The sequence below is a fragment of the Mustela putorius genome, unplaced genomic scaffold (assembly GCF_011764305.1).
Source record: "Mustela putorius furo isolate JIRA1106 unplaced genomic scaffold, ASM1176430v1.1 tig00000281_pilon_pilon_pilon, whole genome shotgun sequence".
Taxonomy (NCBI): domain Eukaryota; kingdom Metazoa; phylum Chordata; class Mammalia; order Carnivora; family Mustelidae; genus Mustela; species Mustela putorius.
This window is the reverse complement of record NW_025421343.1, coordinates 19653976-19669054: the sequence shown is the minus strand read 5'-3', so window position 1 is coordinate 19669054 and position 15079 is coordinate 19653976. Positions and strand designations below refer to the sequence as shown.

At 42.3% G+C, this 15079-nt stretch overlaps 1 long non-coding RNA gene across 1 annotated transcript; it reads left to right on the top strand.

The window, feature by feature from the left end:
- Window positions 1–1141: 1141 nt before the first annotated feature.
- LOC123391799 lies at window positions 1142–14853 on the top strand. The gene is made up of 3 exons (XR_006606528.1): window positions 1142–2104; window positions 4020–4073; window positions 14587–14853. It is a non-coding gene; the product is annotated as an uncharacterized LOC123391799 (long non-coding RNA).
- The last annotated feature ends 226 nt before the right edge of the window (window positions 14854–15079 follow it).

The following is a 15079-nucleotide window of genomic DNA, read 5'->3' as shown; positions in this document are numbered from 1 at the left end:
GTAGCGCTCAGGTTGGCTCTGAAGCTGGACACCCACCCCACGTGGAGCCCAGGCTCATCTTTGCGTTCACACTGAACAGTAGAAGACTGCAAAAGTCAATGCTTCCAATACAGCCTGGGACTGGTGGAGGACAGAACTGTGAAATATCCTACACATGTGTATATCTGTTAAAGCTGGGTTCTAGAACTTGGTTTCAACATGCGGAATCCGGGGTGACTGACTCTGTCTGCCCGGCGAGGGTGCTGCAGTGTTTTCCATCCTGGTCTTAGAATGGTTAAGTCAGCAGGGACAGCAGACAGGATGGTCATCTTACTTCTTCTGTTCCCTTCCAGGGAACAGGCAAGCGAACTGCTGGGGGGAAACAGAGAAGGGGGCAGGAAAACAAGTAGGTCCCAGCATGGGGGTAGCAAGGAGGAGAGAGAACAGCAACAGACATGGGAGCTCAGCTGCCAGCAAAGATCTGAGGCGCTACATTGCTCCGAGGAGGGGAGGCAAGCCTTTCCGAATCCAGGCGCCCCAACATGATTGTGAAAGCCGCACCCATGGGCCCACAGACAGCCAACACTGCTGTAGAACCAGTGAGACACCTTGGGAAGCTGCTCAGGTTTCTGGAGACATCTCTGTAAAAGGTGTGCCCTTTGTCCCCGGTGGATGCTTGGAACCCCAGTGGGAGGCGATCCCGGAGCTGCCACCAGAGCTGAAAATTCCCTTTTTTTTTTAAAGGCAAAGTTAATTTCAGAAATTTTGTTCTCAATTTTGTTCTAGGGCTCCGAGCCAATTCCTTCTTTCCCAGTGGCGGCCAGCCGGCAGGGCAGACTGAGCAGGCGCAAAGAGCTTTGATGTCAACAGAGGTAGGCAGGGCAGGCCCCAGTGGAAAACTGTGAAGTCAGCAGAGTTATCTCCGGCACTCCGCCCTTCCCCCTTGCTTCCCCTTTCTCCACCCATTTCCCCCCTCAGCTTCCAGCTTCTCATTTCCCAGGGGACCCTGGAACATATGAAAACCCACCCCTCCAAAGATAGGAGGGGGCCAGCTCATGGCTCCAGCTATCAAAGTCTGCCCCCCCCCGCCCCCCGCCGCGTCTAAAACAAACAAAGGCGCGCATTCCATACATTTCCTAAGGAAGGAGAGTGAATACAGAAACCTTGTCCTTTGTGCTCTCCTGGTGAAACCCCAAGAGCCTGGGGCCTCCAGTTTGAAGCTGTCTTCGTGCCTCCTGGGACTTTAAAAGGAATCAGAAGTGCCTCAAACCAATACATCTGCTTGGTTTATGGCTCAAATGTAAACCACAAATTATAAAATGATAAATCGCTGTTCGAATCTCTTCCAGGAAAGACTATGTTGTCAAGATTAAGTTACAGCCTCATGGCCGTATGAGTGAGTCTCGCTGCTGACTAACTCTCTCACTCATTTTCCTGCTGGAAATGTTTTTTTTTCTTCTTGAACTTTCACTGTTTCTGAACACTTTAAACAAAGAAAATGACCAAAGGCAGGAAAAACATCGGGGACTTCTCAACCCATGGAGCCTTTTACAGGCTTTATTATGTAACGGCTACTTTCGTTTTGTGAGCACCAAAGGAAGTTGAGGAAATCTCTTTCTTGAGCGCTTAACTTCCAGAGAACGGTGAGACATGGCTTCACGTGGGCAGTGACCCTCACTTCAGACTCTCGTCGGAATGTGGAGTGTGCGGTAAATCAAAGCCGCCTTAAGGAATCTGGGCCTTAAAGTATCTGTTCCGTGATTTGAGCAGGATTGCAACATGAGTTACTGTATTTCGCCCCCATGAAAATCAATTCTTTAGAATTCTCTCACAGGGCCTGGTCTAGCGACAGAGGAGTGTGACAAGTAACGAGGCCCCATGCAGGCTTTCCCATAAGGATGCTCCTCTCCGCCAGAGCTTTGGCAGGCCAAAGGAGGAGCCATGAGGTCCTTGATTGAGAGACCCTCACGTGCCTGGCTGTGGGTCTGTCACCCTGACTTCATTTCGAGGACCTGAGGCTGCAGGAAGCAACCCAGCCATCATGTTTCTCCAGCACAGTGCCTTTGGTGATACAACCCTGACCTGGTTTCTCCAAGGCCACTCAAGGCCTGAGGACCATCAGACCGTTAGTCAGAATCAGGGCAACCTTTCCTCCTAAGTTCCTTCTGATTTATTTTATACCTCAGCCCCTTCAGTTTCTTTCTTGGGGTCCCCAGGCCTTTACGTGGCAGCTCTTGTCTCTCTCTTCCTTGGGGTCCCCAGGTCCTCATGGCGGTTTTCACTTTCTGACACGATTCCACAGTATCGCCCACACCAGTGCCTCCAGTCCCCACCCTGGAGCTCCTCTTGTCTGCTTTTCCTGAAGTCGGTCTGCTGTCATTACTCCTGCTTTTTCTGGGACACTTCAAGTTGTGGAGAGAGGTTTTATTTGTGTATGTGTGTGTGTGTGTGTGTGTGTGGTTTTTTTTTTTTTTTTTTTTTTTCATTTTTTTCCCCCCTGTGATTATAGCTCTTTCTTCCAATTTTGACTAGTCTGGCGTCTCTCTGATTATAGCTCATTAGGACTCCTGAAGCTAGAAGGCACTTTTTGGTTTTTTTTTTTCAGGCTGCCTTGTTTTTATTTTTTTAAATAACATGCATTATAACTTATTTTTGCAGGGCAGTATAAAGATGAATGCAGTAATAGTCATGAGCCCCACAGTCCAGACTACTCCCAACAGCATTAAAAATAATAAACACAGAAGTCGTGAATGTGTGGGAAGAAAATAAAAACAATTTTTAAAAAGTGTAAAAGGAAGAATAAAAACTTCTCATTCTGCCTGAGTCCCTCCCCCAAATATAACCACTATTACTACTTTTTTGTTTATTCTTTTTTTTTTTTTAAGATTTTATTTATTTATTTGACAGACAGAGATCACAGGCAGGCAGAGAGGCAAGCAGAGAGAGAGGAGGAAGAAGGCTCCCCGCTGAGCAGAGAGCCCTAGGCGGAGCTTGATCCCAGGACCCGGGGACCACGACCCGAGCCAAAGGCAGAGGCTTTAACCCACTGAGCCACCCAGGCGCCCCAATTTTTTGTTTATTCTTGGTACTACGCATTGATTTATGTCCTTTAACAAAATTTTATGTAAAAGCGGTCTTACTATACTTATTCTGCATTTTGCTTTTTTCACCCAAAAAGCTACCTTAGAGATCTTTCCACATGTGCACTGCAGATTTACTCCCTTCTTTTAATGTCTGCAGAGTCTTTGCAAGAAGAGAATGTGAATTCCAAATAAGCGGCCCTCAACGTAATTCCTGCCCCCTTTCTGTCCCTTTACTCCTTCTACTCCCTGAGGACTAACAAGCTTGGAAGTACAACTTAGACATGCTGGGTTCAGCTCTGCCCTTTCTGCTTAGCACCAAGCTGCCTGTAGGGAGTGTGCCTTCTGCTGCCGCAGAAGTAGGCAGAACTGGGTCAACAGATGCTTGGTTGGGGTTTCAGTGGTGTGAAATGTGTCTCTCATTTAGGTACCACATCCAACTTTGTCTCTTATCGGCATTATTAGGCCTTCGTCTGCCAGTCCTTAGTTTTATTTCTCAATTTATTCAGAGCTGGAGCAGGGAAGAGGGCTGCCATTTATTGGGCCAAACTAGGATCCCCAAATATTGTTCCTTATATAGATATATCAGAATGTATCTGATCAGTTTTCTAATGACGAATGTTTAGGTCATACCAGTTGATGGCTTAAACAGACATCGGTGACATCTTTATGCATATACCTGGGTGTACTTTTTGCAAGCACATCGATGGGCAAATTCCTTATACTACAAGTGCTAGGTCAATGGCATGTGCCTTTGTGTCCCAAATAAAGATGGGAGAAAAGGCCTCCCTGGAAAGGAGGTACCAAGATAATAAACTAATAATCATAATGTAATAATTAACACGGAGTTGTTTCTTGTTGTATGCCAGATTCTGTGCTAAGCACTTTGTATATGCTAATGTTTTTGATCTTTGTAACGACCTTTATGACATAGTGACAATTATTCATTTAATTTTACAGTTGAAGATCCGGAGATCAAAACTGTTCAATAATTCGCCCAAAGTCACAAAACTGGTAAGCAGTGGAGATGGTGTCCATGTCCTTGTTTGGGTGATTGCAGAGCCTGTACCTCTGACCATCTGACTAAAGGTGTTCCCCATGGCATAGAGTGGGTGGTAGCCTGGGCAAGCCCTTGCACATGGGTGAGGACCATTGGTTCAGGGTTCAGCTCACACATGTATACATATATGGTAGAGTGACCGAGAGTACAGAATCTGCAGCCAGACTCTGTGGGTTCAAATCCCAGCTTGGCCTCTTACCAGCTGTGTGATAAGTACCTAGCTTTCCTCATCTGGAAAATGGAGATTTTTTTTTTTTTTTGGAGATTTTTAAGAGAATTAAGTTATTCAATATCTGTCAAGCACTGAGAACACAGCCTGGTACAGAGTAAGGCCTTCATAATTGTTTGAGGGTATTTTTGTTTCTGTTTTTAAAATTTTTATTTATTATTCAAATTTAAATTTAATTAATTCACATATAAGGTATTATTGGTTTCAGAGGTAGAGGTCAGTGATTCATCAGTCTTTTTTTTTTTTTTTTGAGATTTTTATTTATTTATTTATTTGACAGAGAAATCACAAGTAGGCAGAGAGAGGGGGAAGCAGGCTCCCTGCCAAGCAGAGAGCCTGAGGCAGGGCTCGATCCCAGGACCCTAAGACCAGGGCCTGAGCCGAAGGCAGAGGCTTAACCCACTAAACCACCCAGGCACCCCAATTCATATAATTGAATATATATATATATATATATATATATATATATATAATATAGGTCATACCTATATTCAATAGGGGAAGCAGGCTCACTGCTGAGCAGAGAGCCCGCTGCAGGGCTCAATCCCAGGCCCCTGAGATCATGACCGAAGGCAGAGGCTTAACCCACTGCGCCACCCAGGCGCCCCTAATATTCCATTGTATATATATATATATATATATCACATCTTCCTTATCCATTCATCTGTTGATGGACATTTGGGCTCTTTCCATAGTTTGGGTATTATGGACATTGCTGCTATAAACGTTGGGGTACATATTGTTAAGTAAAATAAGTTCATTTATTTTTTCATTTATTTTACAATTAGTTTTTACTTCCAAAAGCAGTATATGAATTCACATTTGTGTTACACTAAATAAGTCAAATAAAATACAAGTAAATATATAATGAAAAGTGAAAGTCCCCCTTCTCCTTAATCATCTGCCTCCACCTGACCCCTTTCAGTCCTACTTCTCTCTTTAGGGGTTCATGGTTAGTGTCTATGCTTCCAGACTTTGTTTTATTTTGTTTTTCATATGTATTTATCTTTATATGTATATAGTTTTATTTGTGTGCTTATGCTATTGGAAGAGTAATTTACCATAGTGATTGATAAATGGACACTGAAACAAAACCATCTGAATTCAAATCCCAGCTCATTTACCTACCAGCGGGGTGACCTTAGACAAATTACATAACCTCTCTGGGACTCAGTTATTTCATAATCTCCACAATGGGGAAAAAGCCAGTACCTTCCTTATATGGAGATGAGATGAATTAATATATACAAAGATTTTTGGAAAAGATTTACTATCTATTTTAGAGAGAGTGTGTGTGCACAGGGGTGGGGGCAAAGGGAGAGGGAGGGAAAGTCTGAGATAGACATTGTGCTGAGCACAGAGCCCAGTAGGGGGGCTCTATCTCATGACCCTGAGATCACAACCTGGGCCAAATCTAAGAGTCATACACTTCACTGACTGAACCACCCAGACGCCCTATATATACAAAACTTTTAAAACAATGCCTGATGCATAGAAAATCCTCAAGAAGTGCTAGATCCCTTAATTATTCCTACGTATGGTGTATGGGGACTTCTCTCTCCCCTGACGATACGTCTTAGGGATTATTCCACAGCAGGATACACAGATATACCTCATTTTAAAATTGGTTAGTACAATGTCTCCTGGTACAACCACAATGTTTAGATCTGTTCTAACTTGGGTTGTTTCTAGCATGCAGCCTTTTCTCATCTGAAAATACAGAGTCCTGGAGCCAATCAACACTAGCTTCGCCAGCCATCAGTATATTTTACTTCTTCTACTTAAGAAATATGTACAGTGCTTACTAACTAACTGTTACACAATGCCTTCATCACCTTCAAAATGTTAACTCATTTAACAATCATTGTGATGCTTCTGAAGTAGGGTTACTTAATCCCCATACTACAGATTGGGAAATTGAGGCACAGAGAGGTTAAGTACTTTACCCAAGACTGCAGGGCTAGGAAAAGAAGGGCTAGGATTCCAAGTCACGCAGTCTGGCTCCCAAGTTCATACTCTTGACCTCTCTGTCCACATTCTGCACCTCTCTTCTTGGTTCTAAAATCCGCAGCATCACTCCAGGAAGACCCTGAGCCTCATCTTGTCACATTTTCATCCATATCGTGAATGGGAATCCAGCCTCTTTGGAATATACTTAAGAACGTACAAGTACTCTGAAAGAGCAACCTGATTGCTACATCAGTGAGACTCCTTAAACTACTAAGAGCCAGCCTTACTAAGGACTGTTTGGATTATAGGCAGCCAGCCATTGAGAAACCCTTCAAGTGATGATACCAGCACCCGCCTTCAGAGGCCCCACATCTGGGCTCTTGACTCCCCCTCTCTGTGCCATGCTGGCCCGCTGAGCAAACTCACAATGCAGGTCAGCAGACAGCCTTAAAATAAATAAATATGTTTGTGTTGTGTCCAGTTATGGAACAGTGTGTATCCAATTGGGGAGTGCAAAACTCATGCAAATAATCTTTTCTTTTTCCAATTCCTGCTGCACACGAGTCTTTCACAACTGACTTGACCAACTCAAATTCCTAAAATGCTGAGGTTCAGAAAGTCCAATCAAAAGTTTGCTAGTAGGGGCGCCTGGGTGGCTCAGTGGGTTAAGCCGCTGCCTTCGGCTCAGGTCATGATCTCAGGGTCCTGGGATCGAGTTCCGAATCAGGCTCTCTGCTCAGCAGGGAGCCTGCTTCCTTCTCTCTCTCTCTCTCTCTGCCTGCCTCTCAGTGTACTTGTAATTTCTCTCTGTCAAATAAATAAATAAAATCTTTAAAAAAAAAAAAAGTTTGCTAGTAAAAAATGAAACCCTGCCTTCTCTGTCCTCCATCTCTACCCCATGCCTACCCTCAAGCTACTTTAGCTTTTAGTCATGTGGCTACTCAATGCCTTTTTCCTTAAAGATATGGGTCAGATATTTCTTTTGGAGTATGTCCAGACAATCTGGAAAACCCATGCTTTATATTAGCTACAGGAAGAATATTAAAAAAAAAAAAAAAAACACAGACAAGGAACAAGAAATAAAATTAGGGCAGACAATGGGCCTGCCCTTTTTAGAAATCAAGATTTTCCAAATGGTTTTTTTTTTTAAATTTTGACTTTGTTAAGGAAAAAATAGGTAGATGTACACTCAAAATTTAATATTCTAAAAAGAACTTATTATATTTATTTATTTATTTATTTATTAAAGATTTTATTAATTTATTTGACAGAGAGACAGGGATCACAAGTAGGCAGAGAGGCCAGCAGACGGAGAGGAAGGGAAGCAGGCTCTTTGCTGAGCAGAGAGCCTGATGTGGGGCTCCATCCCAGGACCCTGGGATCATGACCTGAGCCAAAGGCAGAGGCTTTAACCCACTGAGCCACCCAGGTGCCCCAAAAGAACTTATTTTAATGATAACAGTTTAAGTTTTCATTTCAAAAGTTATTTATTGCTCATTCTAACATACGAAAGCCTACATTTACCTTTTATAAATAAACTTCTTTCTCTGGGTCTGTCCTTATAGAAAGAAGGTACTTCAGGCCAGTTTTCTACCCATCCCAGTGCTTAAGTTTGGCTCTAGGAGCTTTCTGTTCTGTTCCAGCTGTGACATGTTGAAAGTAGACCTGACAATTGCAGACAGCTTGCTATACTCTTTGCGCCTTGGCTGTGGCTGTAGCCCACACTGTTTTAGGAAGTAGGGTAGAAGATAGAATGAGAATGGTGGGGCGGGAGCTCTAATGGGAATAGGAAACAGGGTCTTCTCAGGGACTCTTTTCTACTCCTTTACTCTTCACACCATACAAGGGAACAGAATGTCTCTATCACCCATCCCTAATTCAGTTCCTTTCACAGGGAGGTACTTGAACCTCAAGATGGGACCATGGCTTTATCTTACCCTTAATTACAATGCAAAAAGCTGGAGATTGAATGCAAGAAACTGTATCCTGGCAGAACTGCTAAGACCAAAGACAGAAATGTATTGAAAAAGAAGTGACCCATTTTCATTAATTATTAAAAATATCAAACCACATCCAAAGAGATCAATCGCCATGCCCTTCTATACCAGTATCATCTAGTGGAAACTGCTCTAACCCCTAGTCCCTACCAAAGAAAAAGATAGGTCCAACAGTCTTGTTTTATACTATGTGATCCAGCTTTCTGTTCTCACTGGTGATTGGATAAGAGGTGGGCAACTGATTCAAGGAGCATCGATCCACAGATTGGCTAGATTCCCTTGACCCATAGCCAGGTATGAAAAGCGATGCTTTTTCCTAGAGGAGGCATGTAAACAAAGAGAGACATTAGTAGTTAGTAGCAGGGCAGGGCAGAAAGGAGTTTGGCTGTCCTATATTTCTAATGATGAAAGGCTATGAACGCTTAGGGATTTCTGTGGGTGAGGTCTGTGCTGCCCACCCCACCAAACTGAGAACTAGCTTCTACCACTGGTTTCCCCGAAGCCAGCCCATTCTGGTTCCTGATTTTAGGTTACTGAAAACTTGCATTATCTTATCATGTATTTTTCTTAACATGCTTGAGCTAACTGGAATGAGTGCCTGATACTTGTAGCCAGAAAAAAGCCAAACTAAAAAACTATTTAAAAAGGCGGGCAAACAGAGCCAAAATAAAGGGGATGGAAGAATCAGGAAGGCCTAAACCAGAAGCAACAGAAGTAGGTGACTTTGTTAAGGCTCTTGAGGTTATAAATAATATTATTGAAACTAACTCAAGTTGATGAAAGAAGAGGGGAAAAAGGAATTCCTGTATTTGTGTGAAGGATACTGAAGGGCAGCTAAAATTTCTAAAAACTAGTGTCATTCCTCAAAATGTTAATCCATAAGACTGTTGCCATATGAGCCAGTAGTTCCACGTCTATGAAAAGGAATGTGTGCACAAAAATGTGTACACCAGTGTTCCCAGCAGCATTATTCAGAATAGGCAATGAGTGGAAACAACTCAAATGCCCACCCACTGATGAATCCATGCAATAGAATATTATTTAGTCATAAAAAGAAATGGAACTTGACACATGCTACAACATGGATGAGCCTTGAATAAGTGAAAAGAGCTTGACACAAAAGGCCATATCCCGTATGATTCCATTTATGTTCAATGGTTAGAATAGGCAAATCCATAGAGACAGAAAGTAGCGTAGTAGTTGCTAGGCACTGTGTGGAGTGGGAAATGGAGTGACTGCTAATAGGCCTGGAGTTTCTTTTCTTTTCTTTTCTTCTTTTCTTTTTTTTAAAGATTTTATTTTTAAGTGATCTCTATGCCCATCATGGGACTCGAGCCCATGACCCTAAGATTAAAAGTCGACTGCTTCACCAACTGAGCCAGCCAGGTGGCCCTGGAGTTTCTTTCTTTTCTTTTTTTTTTTTTTTTTTTTTTTTTTAAAGATTTTATTTATTTATTTGAGAGAGAGACAGTGAGAGAGAGCATGACTGAGGAGAAGGTCAGAGGGAGAAGCAGACTCCCCATAGAGCTGGGAGCCCGATGCGGGACTCCATACCAGGACTCCAGGATCATGACCTGAGCCGAAGTCAGTCGTCCTACCAACTGAGCCACCCAGGCGTCCTGGCCCTCGAGTTTCTTTTGCAGGGATAAAAATGCTATGGAATTAGATAGTGATGATGGTTGCACTACTCTGACTATACTAAAAAACCACTCAATTGCATAGTTTAAAAGGCTTAATTTTATGGGATGTGAATTAAAGCTCAATAAAACTGTTATTACAAAAATTACGTATGTACCAAATCGAACAAAGCAAAACAAAAAAAGGAGCGTCACAAAGTAGAAAGCCAGAAACCATACAATTCTCTCTCTCTCTCCCTTTCACTGTCATCTCTGCTTCCATATGAACACCTGCTTCATTCTTGTCTCTCTACAAATTGGTTTTCTTAGCTTTTTCATGGATATAGAGGACAGACTATGAACTCTATAGTTCAAAACTTGTGTGTTGTGACAGAGACTAACTAGATGATCACATATCCATTTTCTTTTCTTTCTAGGCATAAGACTGGACTACATTTCCCAGTATTCTTTGCAGTTAGCTGAGGTCATGTGATGAGTTACAGCCTTTAGAATGTGGACAGAAGGAATGCATGTGATTTTCAGGCCCTACCAACAGAAAAACCTACTCTGCACTCCTTGATCCTCTCCCTCTTCCTTTGACTACAGCCTTAGAGAATAGTTGAACCACTAGATGGAACGGGCCTCTGTACTTGATAAAATTGCGGAGCATAGCATTTCCCCATCTCCATCAACCCACATTGAACTGTGATATTATGGAGAAATAAACTAAAGCTACTGAAATCTGGGCATGGGTTGCTGTAGTAGTTAACTTCTTCTGAGTCTATATGTCCTCTGGATAAGAGACTATCCCAGATTGACTGCCTCTCAACTTCAATTTGAAATCTCTGAGTAAGAAAATTGTATTGGCCTGATGTGAGTCAGGTGATCTCCTAGTTCAATCAACTGAAGCTAGAGCATGAGGTCACAGCACATAAATATAGTCCCCAGGGGGCCTACTCGTGGAAGTGAGCAGCCCTTCTTAGAGAAAAGATGCCTATTGTCATAGTTAAGTAGGAGGGGTTGGTATGACCCATGGAGACGAAGATGCAATGCCTAGAGTAGCCTTTTCGTTTCCCTCCCCAACACATTCAGAGATAGAGACATGGAGATAAATACAGATACAGATCTAGATAATATAGATATATTCTGGTTCCTAATTTTGAAAGTAAAGTTCCTTTTGGACAATTTGAAAAAATAAAATTCAAGTCACCATTTTCTTTTCTCCTATCCTTTCTAGGTTTCTCTTTCTCCCATCCTGTGAAGCAATACAATAGAGTAGCAGAAGGTGGCTAACTCTCTAGATTGAGACTACCTAGGTATAGCCCCGCTTCACCACTTTCTGGTTCTGTGTCTTTGAGCAAATTATTTAACAGCTCTCTCTCTTAATTTCTCCACCTACGTGGTGATATCAATATATCAATGATATGGGATATCATCGATAGCACTTGATGTAAAAAAGTCTCAGGAAGATCAATGAGTTCATATCTGCTTAGTGCTTAGTGTAGTACCTGGTACATAGCGAGAACTTGTTTATTGTTTGTAGTGTGCATTTGAAACTGCATTCCAAATTTTAAAAAAATGTTTCTTGAACTTTCTAAGGTTGGAAGGTGGACTTCAACTTTTTTTTTTTTTTTTAAGATTTTATTTATTTACTTGACAGAGAGAGATCACAAGTAGGCAGAGAGGCAGGCAGAGAGAGACGGGGGAAGCAGGCTCGATGTGGGGCTCGATTCCAGGACCCTGGGATCATGACCTGCATTGAAGGCAGAAGCTTTAATCCACTGAGCCACCCAGGTGCCCCTGGACTTTATCTTTAAGTAACAACTGTTTCTATGTTCTTGAGGCCCCAAAGGAGTGGCAATAGTTGTTCTTGGAGACACCCTGAGCCAATGGAGTAATCCAAATGCAGATATTTTAGGTGGAGATGCTGAGGTTTCTGTTGAATAACACAAAAAGCCATGGGGCGCCTGGGTAGGGCAGTCAGTTAAGCGTCTAACTTTGTCTCAGGTCTCAGGTCATGATCTCAAGGTCCTAGGATTGAGCCTTGAATTGGGCTCCCTGCTCAGCAAGGAGTCTGTTTCTCCCTCTGCAGCTCTCCACCCCTAGCTCATGTGCTCTCTCTCCCTCTCAAATGATAAAATCTTTAACACACACACACACACACACACACACACACACACACACACACACACACACACAGCCATTTCTTACTGGGGGCAGGTATACCTCTGTCTGGATTGTTGCAATGTTTTGTGTCCTCTTTTGATAGTCAGAAATAAGAAGTTGGAGGGGTGCCCAGGTGGCTCAGTCAATTAAGCATCCAACTTTTGATTTCAGCTCAGGTCATGATGTTGGGCTTGTGGAATCAAGCCCCCATCAGGCTCCGTGCTGGACATGCAGTCTGCTTAAGTTTCTCTCTCTCCTTTCTTCTCTCCCCAGCTTGTGTAATCTCTTAAAAATCAAAAACCTGAAATCTCAAAACTACTATTCTTTTTTCACTAAAATCAAATACAATATTGAAGTGTTCTATGATGTTTTAAAATAAATGACTATGAGAATCTGCTATCAAGAATGTATTTTAGAGTTGCTTCATTGGTTCAGTCAGTAGGGCCTGCAGCTCTTGACCTTGGGGTTGTGACTTTGAGCCCTATGTTGGGTGTAGATAATGCTTTTTAAAAAATGTATTTTATTTGGTAACAAAAATGCCAGACAAATTACCAAAGGAACAGAGTATACTCAGTTTTGAAGAAATCCAATAAAGTTTGTCAAAATCAGTCTCTGCATTCAGTGTGGAGTCTGGTTGTCCCTCTCCCTACCCGCCTCCCCTCAAATAAATAAGTAAATAAAATTTTTTTAAAAAATAAAAATTAGGGGGGGGCGCCTGGGTGGCTCAGTGGGTTAAGCCTCTGCCTTCAGCTCAGGTCATGATCCCTGGGTCCTGGGATCGAGCCCCGCATCGGGCTCTCTGCTCAGCAGGAAACCTGCTTCCTCCTCTCTCTCTCTCTGCCTGCCTCTCTGCCTACTTGTGACCTCTGTCTGTCAAGTAAATAAAATCTTTAAAAAATAATAAAATTTTATTAAAAGAAATAAGAAATTGGCTTAGTCAGTTAAATGTCAGTGCCCGGGTGGCTCAGTCAGTTAAATGTCTGCCTTCAGCTTATTTCATGATCCCAGGGTCCTGGTATCAAGCCCTGAGTTGGGCTCCAGGCTCAGCAGGGAGTCTGCTTCTCCATGTCCTCCCTATTTGTGCTCTCTGTCTTTGTCTGTCTGTCTGTGTCTGTCAAATAAATAAATAAAATGTTTCAAAAAAGAAAAAAGAAGTGGGGGCCCCAAGACTTGGGTCAAGTGTACCAGGGGAGAGCCCCAACCAGGAGGGTGGGGAAGCTCCAGGCATGGCAAGCTGAGAGCTAAGGGGAGGGACTGCCCAGAGGGAACCCCAGGAAAGGGTTCTACAAGGGAACTTTAGAGGCAGTGATATCCGATATCTACTTTTAAGTTTTCTTTCTTTGCACTGTAATTCCCTTATGTAATCCTCAAGACTTCACAGAGTTTGTTGAAATTGCAGCCTTATGTCAGATGTATCTTGGGTAATAGGAAGAAGGTTTTCACATTTCACGGTAAGGTAGATTGTCGAGTGACAGCCTGCTGGAAAAGCCATTATGAGAAGTCCAGGGGTGATTGGGGGCAGAGTCCTAGAGCACGTGACCAGTGGAAACCAGCAGAGATGGAATATATAAAACTTTCTGGAGATTCTCAGAAATACGTGGAGAGAGGACTGGACTTTCTGCAGTCCTACATAATGAAGAGTAAATCAGGATACATGAAGAGAAGCCAATCTAATAAGGTTGGAAAAAATAGAAAAAAATATTTATATATAACAAATGTGTATTGTGTGTATGCATGTATGTGTACTATCTATCTATATAGTATACTATATATCTATATATCTACACTGGGTTTGTAATACATACTTTTTCACTTTTTATCATGAGGTTTTCTTAGTATCCTTAAATATTATTCAAGTAAATAATAAGTATATAATGAATAATGGCCTCTTAGTACCTTTCCATGCTTTATTTAACTAATTCCAATTACTGGATTTTTTTTTAGTTTTTCACTTTTGTAAATAGCACTTCAGTGAACATTCTTATGTAGTCTTTTTGCATATTAAAAAAATTAATTCTGTGGCACCTGAGTGCTCAGTTGGTTAAGTGTCTGACTGTTGATCTCAGCTCAGGTCTTGATCTCAGGGTTGTGAGTTCAAGTTCCGCATTGGGCTCCATGCTGGGAGTTGAGCCTACTTAAAAAATATACAAATATTTCTTACAATAAGTTCTCAGAACTGTATTTTCTGTGGTAAATGGTATGAATGATTTTAGGCTTTTGATAGAGACTGACAAATTGCCCACTGGAAACATCATACCCAGAAGGACTCCATAACCATCATGCCCCCATACCCTCAGAATTATAGGAGTGTCCATTTCACTATATCCTCCTGGGCTAACTTGCACATTCAGGGGATTTGCTGTGCTCATTTAAAGATGCTGAACATGACAGACAAAGACACAAGAAGGCATTCCCTTGTTACCAAGGCATTTCACCAAGAAAATATGTCTCAATTTCCATGTCAGAAGATTTGCCTTTCTTTACCTTCACAATAGTCTTTCTTTCGCAGGGTTGGCTGTGAGGAAACATCAATATTCCTTACAGAGAGAACTCACCGGATTCCTTAAAGGGAGCTTATTCTTCATTCTCCCCTTTCTACTTTGAGGACAATGTGAAATAATCCATCTTCTGGTGACATGATTGAGGGAAAATGCTGTGTCCAGTTCTCTCAAGTCCACCCCTGTAGGTATTCTGGCTCTAGGTAAATGCCTACTAGGTCTCACCTCATATACTTAGAGTGACCAAGACTTTAGATATCATTATGGGGAACACTGGTTGGAAATGGGACTGGGGCATGGAGATCACTTAAGGACCAGACTGATTTAGATAAATTGATTTAGATAAATGTTGTCCATGAGAACATGAAGAGTTTCAGGGAGGATCTGATGTCATAGCTTTGAGAGAAGCATCACAAGTGATATACTCCCACCAACTCTCCTGGCTCTCCCTTCAGTGCACCCCTCAATCCAAGGATAACCATGAGCAGCTCAGAGTTCCCGGCA